Genomic DNA, 19963 nt, shown 5'->3' on the forward strand with positions numbered 1-19963 from the left:
GTATGCCAAGTGTATCTAATTTTTCCACGTACCTTAATTTATTATCACCTTGTAAATGTTTAACGGTATCGGACAAAACTCTGGATGTCGTGCTATAAGACATTTTCTTTTGTCTCAATGGAATTGTCAACAATGCTTCATTAGACCAGCAATATGGCGATGTCACATGATTTTATGACGTAGAGTACCAAGAGAGGAAGTGTGATACTGCATGCGTAAGTCTGGTGTGGCGTAAAAATATGTTACGCTAGTACAGGACATGTATGAGGGCAGCAGAACAGCGGTGGGTGTGCCGTTGGTGTGTCAGAAGAATTTAAGGTGGTGGTGGGACTGCATTAGGGATCTGCCCTGAGCCCCTTCCTATTTGCGGTAGTTATGGATATGATGACAGATGAGGTTAGACTGGAATCCCCTTGGACTATGATGTTCGCAGATGATATTGTGATCTGCAGTGAAAGCAGGGAGCAGGCTGAGGAACAAATAGAAAGATGGAGGCACATACTGGAAAGGAGAGGAATGAAGATTAGCCGAAGTAAAACAGAATATATGTGCATGAATGTGATGGGCGGAGGAGGAGAGGAGAAGAGATAGCGAGGGTGGATGACATCTAATACTTGGGGTCAACAATACAGAGCAATGGAGAGTGTGGTAAAGAAGTGAAGAAACGGGTTGAAGCGGGGTGGAACAGTTGGCGGAAGGTGTCTGGTGTTCTATGTGACAGAAGAGTCTCTGGTAGGATGAAGAGCAAAGTTCATAAAACAGTGCTGAGGCCGTCCATGATGTATGGATTAGAAACAGTGCCACTAAAGAAACAACAGGAAGCAGAACTGGAGGTAGCAGAAATAAAGATGATGAGGTTCTCGCTTGGAGTAAGCAGGTTTGATAGGATTAGAAATGAGCTAATTAGAGGAACAGCCAAAGTTGGATGTTTTGGAGACAAGGTTAGATGGTTTGGACACGTTCAGCGATGAGAGAGTGAGTATATTGGTAGAAGGGTGCTGAGGATGGAGCTACCAGGCAAAAGAGCAAGAGGAAGACCAAAGAAAAGATTAATGGATGTTGTGAGGGAGGACATGAGGACAGTGGGTGTTAGAGAGGACAATGCACGAGATAGGCTTGGATGGAAAAAGATGACACACTGTGGCCACCCCTTACGGGACAAGCCGAAAGGAAAAAAGAAGTGCACGAGCTCTGTAGACTTGTTTTTTTTTTAATTTTCTGAAATCAGTCCCACCACATTCGGTTCACGGTCCTCGTCTTGCATCCTTCTTTTACTGTCCTGTTTTGTCCTGTTCTTTCTTCACAGGGTGGAGCACTTCAGTCTCATGCAACATCCATATTGAATGTGTCTTTATTGCATATATGAAATGATGTACTATTCTCATTCTGTTTACAGATAGCAGTTTTCAATTTTTCCTCTCACTCTGCTGGAAATTCTGGTCGACACTGATCCTGAATAAAACAATCAATTAAAATAGGAAGAAATCACACAGGATGCTCAAAAACTCCACTGTGACACAGTAAAATTGTTCCGGTATATACAGAATGCTGATTCCCATTCTGTTTAATCTAACATCTGAACAGGACACACACAAAAAGTTGATAGTGTTTTCAATCAGACTTGGACTGCCAAGCTTTGTGCTTAATTTGTGGTATACAGCAACTACAGCAGCTAGAATTGGTTTGCTGTTAAGACCACAATTAGAAGTATGATGATAAATACAGAAATCTGTGATGAAGACTGCAAACTGCAAGACAAACAAGGATTATTTTTTTTCACCAAACCTTGCAAGCCCAAAAATGCACAAAGTCCCCCAAAATATAGAGCATTTTCTGACAGTTAATTCAGGAATTGTTAGTGGAACCTGTTGCTCTGACATGCCCAGAGAAAAAGAAAGCATTTGAGAACACACCACTCTCCCGATGCACTGTAACGAGACGGTTGAGGACATCGCTGGAAACTTGAAGCTTCCACTGATGAACAGAGCGGCCGACTGATTATTTTTCTCAGCAGATGGATGAGAGCTGCAATGTATATGACACTGCCAAGCTGCTCATCTTCTTACATGGATAAGTGGAGACTTTCAAAGAACGGAGCAGGTAGCAGCCATGCAATCCCATGAAAGGGAACACACCACTGGGAGTTACTCGTTTCCAAAACTAACTGCATGTTTCGACAAGTTTGGACTGAAAGGCGACAAGCTGGCAGGTGTGACAATGGATGGTTGTCTAAATCTGATTGTGAAAAATTGTGGAATTTTGAAGATAATATAGGATAAGGTGACAGAAATGAACCTTGTGCAGAAACTATTTTATTCTTCCTCAGGATGTTTTGTGTAAATAAGTCCTAAAACATTAGCCATGTTGTTGATGCTGTAACTACAAGGGTCGTTCAATAAATGAGGTAAATTTTTCATGGTAAGGACTTCTAATACAGATAGAAGCTTACTTTTTTTAAAAAGTTCTCTTGAATCTTTTCCACATGGATTTAATTGCTTTTACATATTAAAAAACACTTTGAAAATTTTGCGATTAAAGAAAGATGGCTGACCAAGAAGCATACTTCATGATCGAGCTATCAAGTTTTTGGTTGCTGAAGGGTGCAAACCAGTAGAAATTCAAAGGAGAATGTCAACTGTTTATGGTGCCACGTGTATCAGCTGAAAAAATGTGGGCTAAATTGTTTCAAGAAGGATTGAGCAATGTTGACGGTGAAGACAGGCCTGGGAGGCCTACAGAAGTGAGGTCTCCTGAGGTGATCGAATCAGTCAATGACCTCATTCAGTCTGATAGAAGGGGGATAGTGGATTACATTGCAATGACTTTGGGCTTATCTGTTGGGACAGCACACAAACGTGTCCATGATGACCATGGCGACTCAAAGGTCAGTTCCCGGTGGGTGCCAAAGATGCCAACTGCAGAGCACAAACAGCAGAGGGTCGAGTTTTCCCAGCAGTGTCTCCCACCATGAGAAAGATTGTGATAAGTTTCTGAAGAAGGAAGTCACATGTGATGAGACATGGGTTTAGCACTAAGAGCCAGAGTCCAAACGGCAGTCCATGGAGCGGAAGCATGCAGGCTCTCCAGTGAGTTCAAGTTCAAGTGCCAGCAGTTTACGAGGAAAGTGATGCTCACATTTTTTTTTTTTTTAAATATTCAAGGCATGATCACTATTTCATTCCCTGAGAAAGGAAGCACTGTGAACAGTGTCAACTACTGTGAACTGCTAAGGCAGGTAAAGAAAGACCAGAACAAACCCACAGGTCATCAGTCAGAAGGAGTCATCTTGGATCATGACAGCGCAAGACCAAACGTGGTAGACCATCAAAGAGGGGGGCTGGGAACTGCTCCCTCATCACCCTTAGAGCCCAGACGTTACCCCTTCAAACATTCACCTGTTTGGTCCCTTGAAAGCGTTTACATTCAATCTTAGTGCTTGTCTGAGAAAAGCTGACAAAGTGTAAAGTTAGGAGTTTAAGAACCTTAAAACGAATTGGGGAAAAAAAAACTTTTTTGTTTTTGCTGCGATCAGCGGCCATGAGTATCGGGATCACCACCGGAGCAAAATGAGGGGTACGCCGTGTAATGAGGGATACGTGTGGGTAAGGCTTGCTTGAGGTATGTTCATGTACTTTTAATACGCCTAGCAAGCAGGCAACGAAACATTATGTAGCCTAGCAAGCTACCGTTAATGGTTGTGAGTAAACATGCTGTCATTCTGTCAAATCATCCTCTAGAGTTTCGTTGTTGATTTAGTAATTTTATTCCAATAAAATAATAATAAGTTAGCACTCGGGGAGCACGGTGGGGCAGCTGTAGAGCGTTGGCCACACAGTTCTGAGGACCAGGTTTCAAAACCCGGCCTCCCTCTGTGTGGAGTTTGCATGTTCTCCCCGTGCCTGCATGGGTTTTCTCTGGGTACTCTGGTGTCCTCCCACAAACCCCCAAAAATGCATTAATTGGAGATTCTAATTGTCCCAAGGTGTGACTGTGAGTGTGACTGTTGGCTATCTCCATATGCCTTACCATTGGCTGGGAACCAGTTCAAGGTGTACCCTGCCTCTCGACCGATAACAGCTGGGATAGGCTCCAGCACTCCTGCGACCCTTGTGAAAGAAATAAAGATGTCACAAAAAGTAGATACATTAATTGCTGTATGTATTTACTGCCATCTGCTAGACCATGAAATCTGGTACACACGCCTGGCGTTAGTGCAGGCGGTGTGGGATTGATTCCCACTCAGTGATGGTGTCGATATCTGCCTTGCGACTGGCTGGTGACCAGTTTGGGGTGTAGTCTGCCTTCGCCCGAAGTTAGCTGGGATTGGCTCCAGCTCTCTCACCATGATAAATGCAGAGGGGTTGCGTCAGGAAGGCCACCCTGTGTAAAAACTGTGCCAAACATTAATGAGTGTCATCTGAGACGACACGCTGAGGCGACCCCTCACGCGATAAGCCGAAAGAAATACATACATTATTTATTGTAAATATAAATATCTATTTTTAGCTATCAACATTATACAGCAAATGAACAGGTTCTTTCAATAGACTCATTGTGATCAGATTATTGTTTTTTTTTTTTATTTGCTGATCGGTAATCGGCTCCAAAAATTCCAACGCTGTAAAGCCTAATTTACATACAGTAAGTGAAAAGATATTCTCAGTGATGAAGTTCAATAAATCCAAACAGATTCTCTATCACAAACGACCACGTCTCAGCTGTCCTTCGCAAAACCACCTCAAACATTTAGCCAGATTTCAACGCCCTTGTTCAAGACCAAGACAGACTTCATGATTCTCACTGAAGAGGTAAAATGAAACAAAAACAAGTTACGTATTTCAGTGTTCATGGAGATTAACAAATTCAAAATAAATTGCACTGATGTGACGATTGTTAATATTTGGCATATTATAACATATTTGACCTATATATTTAAAGGGGAAATCCAGTGCTTTGCATGAACGGTGTATCCAATAGGTCATGTAATATGTACCCTATTTTGACAATGTGATGTTAAATCCTCTCTCATTTAATAGTGTTTTGAGAAGATTTTTATGACAATTACGGATTTTCAGGGGCGCTGCCATTTTCACGAGTCACATGTTCTACGTGGGCGTATGTGAGGTGTACCGTGCTGTTGCAAATGCCGAGGTTCCAGACGGCGGAGGCCGTTAGCCCTGGACGCCGAAGCTAAGCTAAAGCCCTCCGCCACCACCGAAGCTCGGCTAAAGGCCTCTGCCACCTCAAACCTCGGATTCCGGCCCGCCGCCTCAAAGCTCGGCTCGCGGCCCGCCACCCGCCGCCTCAAACCTTGGCTCGTGGCCAGGCACTGGACCTCACTCGTCATTCCCGTCCGAAGAACCATCCCCGGCTGCCGGCACGGAGCTCCCGGGAACCTTTGTTTACGCACTTATGCCGCGCATAGGCCTCCGAGTCAGACTCCATGTCATTCCGCCCGAAAAACAATCCGAATAGTCAATGTTAATTACAGCCACAGGTTCAAATCTCTATGAAAGTATTCCTCCGTTTTCCCGATCAACCGATACTGCTATTTCTTCATCAGATGAGGATGAATCAGAGAAATCAGAACTGGGCTTAATGGTGTCCCATGTAATCGAGCGCTTCGAACGGCACGGTACACATCACATACACCCATGTACATCATGTGACTCGCGAAAATGGCAGCGGCCATGAAAATTCATAATTGTCCGCAAAAATCTCAAAACACTATTAAATGAGAGGGGATTCAGCATCACATTGTCAAAATAGGGTACATATTACTTCACCTATTGGATACACTGTTCATGCAAAGCACTGGATTTCTCCTTTAAACACAGTGGAATGATGAAGGTCTCGATAATGAAAAATTCAGGTTTCAAAACGCCTCCTCTGAAAAATATTCTCAAAATACGAAGAAAATTCAGGATATGAAGGGAAAAAATAGGTGCCGATTCCCCAAATTTCATCGAACATAAACATCCTGTATCTTGGTTTGTGCGGTGTGATAAAGCTGCTCTCCTATTGGTAATCACGTAGCATCTTCCTGGCATCCCATTTGCTAGGAGGGATGTCACTCTTTACCCATGATGCACTTCCTATATCTTGGTATATGTGGCACAACAGAGCTGCTCTCTTGGACACTCGACTATCACCGAATCAGGCTTACACTGTCACACACTATCACAAGCTAACGACACTATCACAAGCTAACGCACATTGAAAACGTTTTCATTTGTGTTTTTTGCAAGTTTATTAATCTTTCTTCACTATAGGCCGCAAGAAACTTTCATGGAATTAGGTTGTCTTCGTGCATACGTTAATACATGTTTTCTCTCGGCTCCTCCTCCATCACTCATGATGCCTTTTGCTTGTCACTCACCCTTCTCACCCCATATTCACCCAGTGGCAAAGGTAAATGAACATAATCTGTTAATTATTGTTGACATTAGGTACTTTGAATACTTATTTTTGAAGGAGAGGGTCGGGGGGCTAGGAACGGATTACGCTATTTTCATGTAAAATGCGCTTCTACTTGCGAAAAATTCAGGTTACGAAACGACTTCCGGAACGGATTAATTTTGTAATTAGATGTAGCACTGTATTGACAGAATACTTTGATTCCAAATAAATTGATGGATTCAGAATTTATCCATCCAATTTTGAGATCACAAGGGTTGCATGAGTGCCGGAGTCTATCCGCGCAGCGTCTGTGTATTACTTCTATTGGAGTATTTTCTCATTTGACATCTCACACAAGACTTGTTTGACCTATTTCTATAAATATTGACAGAGTACTTTTATTCCAATTACCAGTGCAAGCTATTCAAAATATAGAATTTAATACATTTTACAATGGGAGCAAGTTGAGACTTATGTGGTTATGGTGCAGCCCTCTCACACAATTCTGGTTTCTCATGTGGCCCCTTGCAAAAATCAATTGCTCAACCATGATTTAACTGAACCAGCCAAGAAAAGAAAAAATAACTTTTGAATTGGGCATTTTACGACAGACATTTTGTTTCTGTGTTTCCCCTTTAGTGAGAGATTTTTGTCCTCAGAACTACTATCCCAGCTTTCAAGGGGCAGGAGACAGGGTACACCCTGAACTGGTTGCCAGCCAATCACAGGGCACATCGAGACAAACAACCACACTCATAATCACACCTAGGGGCAATTTAGAGTTTCCAATTAATGTTGCATGTTTTTGGGATGTGGGAAGAAACCGGAGTGCCCAGAGAAATCCCATGCAGGCATGGTGAGAACATGTGTAGGGGTAATTGTGATCATAATTATCATACATTTGCTTCCAATAAAGAAATGCTTTGCTCTGCCCTAGATAATGTGGCAGCCTCCTAGCAGGAGATAGCAAGAACAAAAACATCTAATCATCAGAACTGTTAAAACTGCTGCCTGTTAAAGAAATGATGACCACACATGTATTCAGCTATCTTCCACACATGCACACGCACATGAACAAACATGTACACCTTGTTTCAAATTGTTTTGCTTGTCATTTCCTTATTGTAACATTCATGTAAATAAGGGGCGTCTCAAAACTAAATAAATAGAGGTGCTGAGGAGAGGATAATCAGAGAGTGCAGTGAATTGTATGAGACAGTTCCTCTCCTCTTTCCTCGTGAGACTTGAACTGGTGGTGTCTTTGCTTCCTTTTTTGTCCTGTTTAATGAATGTCTGATTGGTGAACCTGACATTTACTTGGTCCTTTAAGCCGGATCTCAAGATACCTGAGGTTTCCAGGGGCCGAGTCGACGTCCAGGCAAAGACCGTGGCCACGGCACTTGAGAGCCTTTCCCTTTTGCGCCTGGAGGCTGAGGGTTGACGAGAAGCCGAAGGAAGTGAAGACATCTCTGGTGAGTAGGAAACTCCCACACTCATGAGGAATGAGTAAATGCGCGTCTGGGTGACTGTGGCAGAACCAAACCTCGAGAATACTAGTCACTATCGAGCAGACTAATTAGTCTATAAAGCTGAGAAAAGGGCAAGATGTGTCCTGTACGTGAGCTCCGTGAAACGTGTGCATGTGTAAAAGTGTGAGTGGAGGTTCGCTACCTCATTTGAACAGGAAATTGAGTGACAACTGTTTGAGGATGCAGAGGTAAGAATTCTCCGCCACTTGTGGTAGAAGCTTGAGAATTACCTCAAATGGAATGTAATTGTCATGCTGTTCAGGGGGAAGTCAGTATAGTCACCCGAGGTGAACCACTGACTCCAACAGGGGAAAAACAAATAGCAAAATAGTTGATAAATAGCAAAATAGTTGAAACACAACATCTGGAAAAAAAATAATCATCATGATGTGTAAGGACTAGAGGTTTGTAGAAAGCAAATGTCCTACGAAAACAAAACATCTAAATTTGTGGATAACACAATATGACTTTGCTTGCCAGCTCAAAATATATGACACAAAAAATATATATAGTTATCCTGCAGGATAAAATAAGAGAAACACACACACAAAAAACAAAAAAAACAACAACAACAACAAAAAAAAAAAAAGAGGCTGGAGTCAAGATGATGTGAAAACGGCCATAAAAGGTATCACATCTCATAAAGTTGATGTAACATAAGTCGTTCAGGGAACGGAAGACTTGAGAAAATCTTACCACTTAAATTATGTGGAAGTACAACAAATTTGGATGACAGCAAAGTACTTTCTCACAGCAGCAGGGAGTTCAAGGGCTAATATCGCGCACCTCTGCTAGATTTAGAAAAAAATCATATTGTTCTGCCATTGGAAGAGCAAAATAAAATAACAATGAACACTTTGAAGAATATAGAATTGGAATGACTGCATGTTTTAAAGCAAACAGTGGCATTCCTGAAGATCATACTCCAGGGAGTGTGTATCAAAGGCAATTAAACAAATGCTATTCATGTGAATTCAAATAATCCTATAAAATAATGGATTGAAAAACATTGGGTTGACAAACCGACTGGCAACCTGTAATATTACGTTAACCAAGCACTACACGTAGAAATAGTGCTACAAAATAACAAAAAGAAAGTCATCTTTCTGACAGAGGAAGGAGAAATTTATGGAGCTTTATGCGAAACATTTAATAATTGTGGCCACAGATGAGGAAGAGAGCAGCCATCTCCCCATCAAAAATGTCACAACTAATGCTCCCAAAATGCAACTTTTTAATTTGTCCCATACGTTTTTTGATGGCTTGCTGAAACTAGGACTGCATTTAATTCCCTCTCTTACAGGAAAAATAGAAGTAAAAAGAAACAAAAAAAGGAATTACTGGGAGGACAGTTAAATATCTTACAAAATGGGAATCCAGCGCTCTGTTATTACACCTTACATTTTCCAAACAAACCTCCCGCAAGAACAGGAGATTTCTTGCTGCAAACAGCTCAAGACGTGATTGAACAACCACAAAATGACGTAGGAAGTGACTCATTGCATGTGACAATGTAGTATAAGATAAACTTATAACAGCCCACACCAGACAAAATCATGATTATCCGTACTCAGATGGTATATCAGTTGTGGTGACAGGAACAAGACTGACTGACAAACTAAATGCACTACACAAGGAATGGATACCACCTCACACGTCATGACAACGGGAGTGGAAGAGTTTGGGACAATTTGTTCTGGTAGTACGAAATGTTCCTGATTGGACTGAAAAAGAACCAGATTTGGATTGGGACGACTGAACTGTACAGACAATATCTTATTGGACAGTCTTAAACAATCTGAGACCAGATGCTGCTGTATTCACGGTGGTATCACAATCTACACAGACAATACTGGAAAAATAGAGGAATAGCGACAACTACAGGGAACACAGTGACACATGCAGAGCTACTACAAAATTTGCTCATAGGAGTTCAATTACCAAAAGAAATAGCCATATGTAAATGTGCAGTACACACATCAAATACAAAAAAATCATTGGAAGGGAATGGTAGCCCTGGTACAAAGGCATTACATGATCCATAGATTTAACTTGCATGCAAAAAACTTTTTATGTAGGGCTTGTTTGATCTGTGTGCGACATAATCCACAAAGGAATGTGCATCCAAAACGTGGTCAGTTTCCTCAAACTACACATCCATTCATCCCTCCATCCATTTTCTTAGTCGCTTATCCTCACAAGGGTCGCGGGGAGGGCTGGAGCCTATCCCAGCTGTCAACGGGCAGGAGGCAAGGTACACCCTGACCTGGTTGCCAGCCAATTGCAGGTCACATGGAGACAAACAGCCGCACTCACAATCACACGTAGGGGCAATTTGGAAACAATGATAGATTTAGTCTAACTATACATACATTACAAGCACGTAAGGGTCTCATTCCATTCAAAACACTGTTTGGGAGACCATACAAATTACCAATAATTTCCACACAATGAGAGATAGACGAATGAAGGGAAAAAAAACACACAAGTGGGTCCTTTCAGGAGTTATTCTGACGCCCCTAAACAGCCGCTAAAAAACATAATAGTTTGGGGCGGACCACGTAATCCATCTCTCATAATGTAACAAAAGCTCCGCATACGTATGACAGAGGTGCTCAATGTCTTGATGTACGCGTCGGACGGCTTCCGTGTCCGGCTCACCGGTGGAGGCTGCCGCACCGTGCCTTGCGGACGAGCATGGCTTTATGTCTGTTATGAGCCAGCCTGCCCGAAGCCGTGTTCGTCCGCGAGCCACAACGCGGCAGCCTTCACCAACTTCAGCGCTGCGTCCGGGGGTGGTTCATTTTCGGCGCCGAGGTGGCTTATCACAGCACTGAACTGGGCCACTTTACGGCATTGTCATTGTACGCAGCCGAGTGCCCCATTGCTGGCAGCATTGTTCATAGCCGCCGTCCGCGGCATTGTTCATAGCCGCCACCATCTGCAATGAACAACACCGCCAATGGCGGCGGCGACAATGGCGCACTCAGCCACAAGTGATGACAACGCCGTAAAGCAGCCCGGCTCGGCGCTGCTATGAGCCACCTCGACCGAAGTGAAAATGAAGGTCAAAGCTAGAAGAGACGAGGGGCAGAGCTTCCAAGCAGGAACTACTCAAGTAATGGAGAGTGCAACAGAGGAAGATTACAAACAGACGGTCATGATAATGATGATGAACAGTTGGAAGGGGATTTGACATGTCACAGTGCCAACGAATGGTGGAAATGTTCTCAGTGTAGGAAAACTTTTGCTTCTATCAGGAATTTCAAACGACATATAAAATTGGTGATGGAAAGCAACCTGTCACTCAGACACCAAGTTATGATCTTGCTGTTGTGTTATTGGAGAACGTAGTGTGTTTGTCATTTTGTGTTGCTAGTTTGTTTTGGATGATACTGCAGAATTGTGTATGGAAGCTTCTTGTTATATATATTATAACATTATAATATAATAATATTTTCCTAGCTAGTGTTTCTGTGCCACCTCGTCAATCCTTATATATGATTCAAGTTGTGCCTCGTAGTTATGAGACCTCGCTTCTGTTTTTTGTTTTTACTTTGCCTCTTGTTTTTGTGGAGCGTCTTTGTAGGCTCTAACATCAGAAATCAGGCATTGGGGGATGACAATAAGAACTCAATCAAGTGATGGTTCAATGAGTCAATCTACTGTGGTCTTTCAATTTGAAGCCAGAGAGTAACAGGAACCGCAGTTATTTCATCGGAAGGTGTGACAAAGAGGAATATGGTTTCATGGTGATTGCCGGAGATGAGGCGTGTGATAGGCACTGTTTGGTGGGTGACAGAGGAGATGACCCGGTCCGCCAAAGCACAGTGCTGTTCAGAAATGGTAGTGGTTGGAGGGGAATTTGGAAATTATGTAATAACCTGTGCCAGCACAAAGTAACCCATGGCTTGTTGGTCAAGTCTATTCTGATTCATAAATTATGGCTTGAATATTAAGCACACTTTGGCGCAGCTGTAAAGAGTTTACCTCATAGTTCTGAGGGCCAGGGTTCAATCCCTGCGCCACCTGTGTGGAGTTTACATGTTCTCCCCTTGCCTGCGTGGGTTTTTCCAGGCACTCAGGTTTCTTCCCACATCCCCAAAACATGCATTCATTGGAGAATCTAAATTGCCCGTAGGTGTTATTGTGAGGGTGACTTTTGTCTGTCTCCATGTGCCTAGCAATTGGCTGGAAACTAGTTAAGGGTGTCCGCCACCTCCTGCCTGTTGACAGCTGGGATTGGCTCCAGTGACCCTAATGAGGATAAACGGCTAAGAAAATCGATGGATATTTTATGAAACAAAATAATAATATGGAGAGGGACATGAATGTCGCTTTTCATCACCAAACAAAATTTGAACATAAAATCAGTTGGAATGGTAATCTGTATCAAATCATATATTATTTTTAAAATGAAGTAAAATGTTGAGATGACCCCTCCTCAAGCCGTCACCTTATCATGGTGGAGGGGTTTGTGTGTCCCCATTATCCAAAGAGCTAAGTTGTCTAGGGCTTCATGCCCCTTGTAGGGTGACCCATGGCAAAACAGGTTCTAGGTGAGGGAACAGACAAAGTATGACTCCAAAACCCCCTATGATGGCTAGAGAAATTGGATCTTGGTATCCCTTGCCCGGACGCGGGTCACCAGGGCACCCCTTTGGAGAAAGGCCTGGAGGTGGGGCTTGAAGAAGAGCGCCTGGTGCCCGGGCCTGCACCCATGGGGCTCGGCCGGGCACAGCCCGAAAGGGTAACATGGGTCCCCCTTCCCATGGGCTCACCACCTGTGAGAGGGGCCATAGGTGCAGGTCAGGTGCAATGTGAGCTGTGTAGTTGCCAAAGGTGATTCGATCCCCGACGACAGAAACTAGCTCTAGGGACATGGAATGTCACCTCTTTGGCAGGGAAGGAGCCCGAGTTGGTGCGTGAGGTCGAGAAGTTCCGACTAGATATAGTCGGACTCGCCTCTACGCACCACTTGGGCTCTGACACCACGCTTCTTGAGAGGAGTTGGACTCTGTTCCACTCTGGAGTTGCCCTCCCCATGGGCAACTCCAGAGTGGAACAGAGGGTATATTTATTGATGAGAGGGTAGTATCCCTCCACCTGCAGGTAGGGGGATGGGTCCTGACTGTTGTTTGTGCTTATGCACCAAACAGCAGTGCAGAGAACCCACCCTTTTTGGAGTCCTGAGAGGGAGTGCTGGAGAGCGCCCCTTCTGGCAACTCCATCATTCTGCTGGGGGACTTCAATGCCCACGTGGGCAATGACAGTGAGACCTGGAAGGGTGTGATTGGTAAGAACAGCCCCCCTGATTAGAACTCGAGTGGTGTTCTGTTAATTGACTTCTGTGCTCATCACGGATTGTCCATAACAAACAATAAGCAAGCATAGGGGTGTTCACATGTCCACTTAGCACCAGGACACCCTAGGTCGCAGTTCGACTCTGTGGCCGTGTCATCGGACTTGCGACCACATGTCTTGGACACACGGGTGAAGAGAGGGGCGGAGCTGTCAACTGATCATCACCTGCTGGTGGACGTGGCAGGGCCAAACGTATTGTGAGGGTCTGCTGGGATTCGAGGAAATTCTGGTCCACCATCTGGTGTCTCAGGAGGGGGAAGCAGTCCACCGTCAACACTGTGTATATTGGGGACGGGGCGCTGCTGACCTCAACTCGGGATGTTATGACTCAGTAGGGAGAATACTTCGAAGACCTCCTCAATTCCACCAACACACCTTCCCACGAGGAAGCTGAGTCTGGATGCTCTGAGGTGGGCTCTTTTATCTCTGGGGTTGAGGTCACCGAGGTGGTTTAAAAGCTCCTTGGTGGCAGGGCCCCGGGAGTGGATGAGATTCGCCCAGAGATCCTAAAGGCTCTGGATGTTGTGGGGCTGTCCTGGTTGACACAGCTCTGCAACATTGCGTGGACATCGGTGACAGTGGCTCTAGATTGACAGACTGGGGTGGTGGTCCACCTTTTCAAGGAGAGTGACCAGAGGATGTGTTCCAACTATAGAGGGATCACACTCCTCAGCCTCCCTGGTAAGGTCTACTCAGGGGTACTGGAGAGTAGGGTCCGTTGGGAAGTCAAGTCTGGATTGGATTTAGGAGGAGCAATGTGGTTTTCAGCAGGATCCTTGAGGGTGCATGGGAGTTCCCCCAACCAGTCTACATGTGTTTTGTGGACTTGGAGAAGGCATTCGACCGTGTCCCTCGGGGAGTCCTGTGGGGGGGTTCTCCGGGAGTATGGGGAACCGAATCCCCTGATACGAGTTGTTCGGTCCCTGTATGACCGCTGTCAGAGTTTGGTCTGCATTGCCGGCAATAAGTCGGACTCGTTTCCACTAAGAGTTGGACTGTGCCAAGACTGCCCTTTGTCATGATTTTGTTCATAACTTTTATGGACAGAATTTCTAGGCCCAGCCGAGGTGTAGAGGGTGTCCAGTTAGGTGGCCTCAGCATCGCATCTCTGCTCTTTGCGGATGATGTGGTTCTGTTAGCTTCATTAAGCCGTGATCTCCAGCTCTCACTGGAGCGATTCGCAGCCGAGTGTGAAGCGGCTGGCATGAGAATCAGCACCTCCAAATCCGAGACTATGGTCATCAGTTGGAAAAAGGTGGCATGCCCTCTCCAAGTCGGGGATGAGATCCTTCCCCAAGTGGAGGAGTTCAAGTATCTTGGGGTCTTGTTCACGAGTGAGGGAAGATTGGAGCAGGAGATCGACAGACGTTTCGGTGCAGCGTCTGCAGTGATGCGGACTTTGTATCGGTCCGTTGTGGTAAAGAGGGAGGGGCTCAGTGTCGAGCTGCTACTCCTCCGCATTGAGAGGAGCCAGATGAGGTGGGGCATCTGATTCGGATGCCTCCTGGACGCCTCCCTGGTGAGGTGTTCCGGACATGTCCCACTGGAAAGAGGCCCAGAGGACGACCCAGGACACGCTGGAGAGACTATGTCTCTCGGCTGGCTTGGGAACGCCTCGGGATCCCTCCAGAAGAGCTGGAAGATGTGGCAGGGAAGTCTGGATATCCCTGCTGAAGCTACTTCCCCAACGACCCGACCCGGAAAAGCGGTAGATAATGGATGGATGGATGGATGGATGGATGGATGGATGTTGAGACAATTCACTTGATTGACACTTTAATATCTATAAAGCCTTTCACATTATTTCACTGGTGCTGGCTCAGCATACACCAGATTTTCACCCACGTCGACAGATTCAGAGATAACCTTGCCAGGCTGGTGAAGCTGTGATCAAATAGTGGTTAGTACTCTGCGCTGTGGCTGCAGCAACCCTGGTTCAATTCCCGGTCAAATCCCTGAAGATAATTTTCTTCGTCCTTTTGAAATTTGCATGGAACAGTGACAGTCCTCAAGATGGGCTTGAGTAGGGCTTGAAGCCATCATGAGGCTAATAGTGCAATGGATAACATGTCCAACTCCTAGTGATAGCCAAATGAAATTTTTCAGCCAATTATTTTCCACATGGTTCAAATCTTCATGCCAATTTGCTCTATCGTGCCATCAAGCAGTCGAGAATCCCAAGAGGTCAACAGTGTTGAGAATTCTGTGGCTATTTGTTCAAGAAAATGCTTTGCATGTGCTTGCATTACTATTTGAACAAAATGCATCATGTACTCTAAGGATTATTTATTCATTTTTATTAATTAATTTGAAGTCTTCAATTCATGTAATCTGCATGTTTTTTAGGGTGTGGGTGGAGAGCTGAAAACCTGCAAAGGCCACACAAGCGAGGCCGGGATGTGAAGCCCGCACCATGCTGCACTTCATGACTCAAGAATTTATTTTGGGTGAGTAGTTTTTAAAATTTATAGTCAACAAAAAAAACCAATTTCAATTTCAAATAAAATATTGATAGAAAAGCTTTATACTGTACAGTATGTAGCTATTTATAAATGACTACAAAAGCACAATTTTGCGACTCACAATATGATCACATAATTAATGCAATACCTAATTTCTTCATGAAACAAAAATCTATTTTTCAGTAATGCGTTGAAATAAAAACATTTGACTCATCCTGACATTATAAATTAGATTTCAGTCACAAAACTGCAAGTAATATTGTTTATCGGTGTTTATTTTTATTTATTTTATTTTTTTTTTAAGAATTTTGAAAATCCTTATTTTTCTACTTCTGTAATATTTTGCTTATAGGGTATTCTCATGCGCCACGGTGGATCATGTTAAAGCGTTTGGCTCACAGTTCTGAGGTCCCGGGTTCAATCCTGGGCCAGCCTGTGTGGAGTTTGTATGTTCTCCCTGTGCCTGCGTGGATTTCCTCCGGGCACTCCGATTTCCTCCCACAGTCCAAAAACATACAACATTAACTGGAGACTCTAAGTTGCCCCTAGGTGTGATTGTGAGTGCGGCTGTTTGTCTCAATGTGCCCTGCGATTGGCTGGCAACCAGTTCAGGGTGTACCCTGTCTCCTGCCCGTTGACAGCATGGATAGGGTCCGGCACTCCCCGTGACCCTTGTGGGGGTAAGCGGTGAAGAAAATGGATGGACTGATGGATGTATTCTCAAAAATGTTTCTCCATGGGAAAAAAATGTGTCAAAAATGGAGTTCACCGGGACTAGGCTGTTGACAGTTGGGCTTTGCTGCCACCAAACGGCTATAATTCAAACTGCAGGTTTAAAATTTGCGCCCTTAGTTAGGCAGGTTAATGCGCGACAAAAAAAATAGTTCCCAATAATTTGCTAATAAAGTTGTAGGATTTCAAATAAACATCGGAGTTTGTTAAATTCAGAATGAAAGCATTTTTACTTCATTTCATTTGTAATTTGTAAAACTGCAGTCTTTTGTGTGTTATGCTGTATTTCAACTGTGGTGTACTGTTTTGTTTGAACGTGGAATGATTTTGTTGGTGACAAAGCCACTTAGGAAAGGGCAAGCTTTTGAGCAGACGAATTAAAATGTTTGTATTGTAACATAACTTCGAGTATAAGCACATAATATTTGTTATCTGCTGCTATAGTTGGAAACAGGATGTCGGCTTCCAAAAGTAATAGGACTCATTGTCAGTTAATGCAAATAGGGCAAAATGCGGCCTGGTTTTGTAAATTCAGGCTCGCAACCTAGCATAGGACACAGGTGTCAAGTTTGAACGTAAAATGCGCAAGTACGGCCTAAGGCAAGACAGATGCATCGAACAATTGACCCCTCCGTACAGAGCACTGAACCATGCCTCCCGAAGTGACGTCACGGCACGTGCGCTGAGGTAAGACAAACAATTCATAAAAAATGGCAAATACAATACATACAATACATTGTTAACTGAGACAGACGCCATGCTTCTGATTTCATTCAAATCAACGATATATTATAGATTCTAAATACAATACATTCTGAACTGAGAGAGACGCCATGCTTCTGATTTCATTCAATCATTCACACGTACCAGTCCGATCATCGCTAAATAATCGCTCAACAAAGAATAAGTGTGTCAATCGTTCACACGTAGCGGTGTTATGCTAGCGAAGAACGTCTCATTCATTTATACGAGACGTGTATTAAAAATCAAATTTAGTCAAACACAGTCTGGTTAAGCTTCGGCCGCGAGCCAGCAAGAAAGCGACATGTTTGTGCAGTCCGATCATCGCTAAATATCGCTCAACAAAGAATAAGTGTGTCAATCGTTCACACGTAGCGGTGTTATGCTAGCGGAGAACGTCTCATTCATTTATACGAGACGTGTATTAAAAATCAAATTTAGGGCATATCTTCGTGCAAACACAGTCTGGTTAAGCTTCGGCCGCAAGCCAGCAAGAAAACGACATGTTTGTGCAGTCCGATCATCACTAAATTATCGCTCAACAAAGAATAAGTGTGTCAATAGTTCACACGCAGCAGTGTTATGCTAGCGAAGAACTTCGAATTCATTTATACGAGACATGTATTGAAAATCAAATATTGGGCATACCTTCGTGCAAACATATCTGTTCCGGTTGATATTAGATGGATTTAGTTGATGATGCGGTCTTCCACAAAGTTTGATCCATCGAAGGCATTTTTTGTACAGGGTCTTCGGTTTTGGAAAGGGTACGAATCAAATTCCACCAACTAGCCTTTCAGGATACCTGTCGTCACTATTACAAAGTCCGTGACTACACCTCTTAACCATATATTTTTTGTTAAATAACCCAAATACGCGATAAAACGCTAACAAAACCTATACTGGACCATGCAATGTTGTCTGAGAAAATGCCCTAACCCTAACCCTAGAGCAAAAACGGGCTTTGGTTTATGCAGATCTCTGGCCTCTGATTGGTCAGTGACGCGGATTGCGCAATATCCACGGAGGGGTCAATTTTGGCGTAATTGTAATTTTCATACACTCAATTCTGGTGTGTTTACTTTGCATATTTATACACTGAAAAGAAAGAACATCGAGGGAAAATGGCAAGCCGAGCACGTGCGAGATCTCGAGGCAGAGCACATGGCCAGGAGATTGCTGCACCTGGGGTAAGCGAACTTGAATTGTGCTATTATCAAAGTTCTACAGGTTCAATAGCTAAAACCTCAAATGTGAACCAGCCAGAGTCCAGATGCTGAATTGTCATTTCAAATGTGGAATCGTCTTAAGTTCAAATGTAGCAGAGCCAAATGGACGAATTTGGAAGAGCGAGAGAAGGCCAACAAATCGGCTTGATACTTCTCAGTCTGCTGAATGAAAATATTTGAAAATAGTTAAAATGAGACAACCATCACATGTATCGGGGGACATGCTAACGTTCAACTTGTAATCCTCATTGCTCTTGCAAGATTCAGGTTCGAGAGCCAGCACCAAAGGTTTCAGAACAAGCAAAGTGTCATGCTCCTGGCTTCCTGCCCAGGCTGGCGTGGCCAGCCAATCAGTCAGAGCACACCTGCTCCGTGTTACAGTTGATGATGCCCAGTATAGATAGGACGTGGGGGACGACTTGTCCTTCGCTAGATCGTCGTCCTTGATGCCTCGTTCCCGCACACCTGTTTGCCTGACTTCTGCTCTCCGTGCACCGACCCATGCCTGTCCACTGACCACCCTCGTAAGCCTGCCGTACTATTACTTCTGATTGTTTGGACTGTCTGCCTAATCTCAGACCTTGGACCGAATAAAGGTTTCCTCTGTACTGTCTGCTGTCTCTGGAGTCGTACATTTGGGTCCACCCTCGTGTTGCGTGACACAAAGACCAGGTTGGTTGGCCGAGGGCGGCAGAAAACTGCCCCAGTAGCTTATTCTGAACGAGGTATGTCATTCATCAGTATGTCATTTGTTCCAGTCTTCATTAAAAAAAAATAGATATGATGGCTGCAACTAATGGTTAGGTCAAAAATTAATCTGCTGCTGATAATTTTTCAGGAACAAGTGGCTCTCCTATTCAGTTGTCTGTCAACTTCTTTTGTATCCTGTCCCGCACTCTTTCGGTCCTGTACCAATACCACATGGACTTCAAGCCACCAATGGAGTTCCGTCGCCTTCGATCGGCCCTCCTATTCCAGCACGAGCAAACTCTGGGCAATGTTCACTGATTCCATGGAGGAATACGCTTTCTGCCGCAAAGACTTCCTAACAAGGTGCCGCCCGTCTCCACATTGACACCATACATCAAATATAGTACAAATAAAGCAATCTCGGCACGGTGATACATGGAACATTAAGGTGACTGTACTGCAAAGTATGACAAGTAATGGTGAGAAAGTGGAGATCAGTATGACCCTGACGAATGAACTGCCTCCTACATCACCAGTTTGCCTGCAGTTGTACAACATTATATTCAGAAGGTCAGCATTGGAGTTCCCATGTGCTGTGTGGTTCGCTATTATTGAAAATCTTTTCACCTTACTCTTTTTCTTGTGTTTGTCCCAAAATGTGGATTTACAGTTTGTTAGATGCATTTGTCCAATTCTGACATTGTTTTTGATGGCTTCTGGAGCATTTTGCGACTCCTTGGCATGCAACAGATTGGACACAATTGACCCCTCCGTACAGGGCACTTAACCACGCCTCCTGAAGTGACGTCACGCCACG

At 44.1% G+C, this 19963-nt stretch overlaps 1 long non-coding RNA gene across 1 annotated transcript in view; it reads left to right on the top strand.

The window, feature by feature from the left end:
* Positions 1 to 19711, top strand: part of LOC133493658 (uncharacterized) — a 38003-nt gene extending 18292 nt beyond the window's left edge. Inside the window, exons 2-6 of the long non-coding RNA XR_009793089.1 lie at positions 15639 to 15739; positions 18334 to 18417; positions 18718 to 18980; positions 19053 to 19181; positions 19295 to 19711. This is a non-coding gene — a long non-coding RNA (uncharacterized LOC133493658). The remainder of the gene's footprint in view (positions 1 to 15638; positions 15740 to 18333; positions 18418 to 18717; positions 18981 to 19052; positions 19182 to 19294) is intronic.
* The last annotated feature ends 252 nt before the right edge of the window (positions 19712 to 19963 follow it).

Source organism: Syngnathoides biaculeatus, chromosome 20 (genome assembly GCF_019802595.1).
Source record: "Syngnathoides biaculeatus isolate LvHL_M chromosome 20, ASM1980259v1, whole genome shotgun sequence".
Classification (NCBI taxonomy): Eukaryota; Metazoa; Chordata; class Actinopteri; order Syngnathiformes; family Syngnathidae; genus Syngnathoides; species Syngnathoides biaculeatus.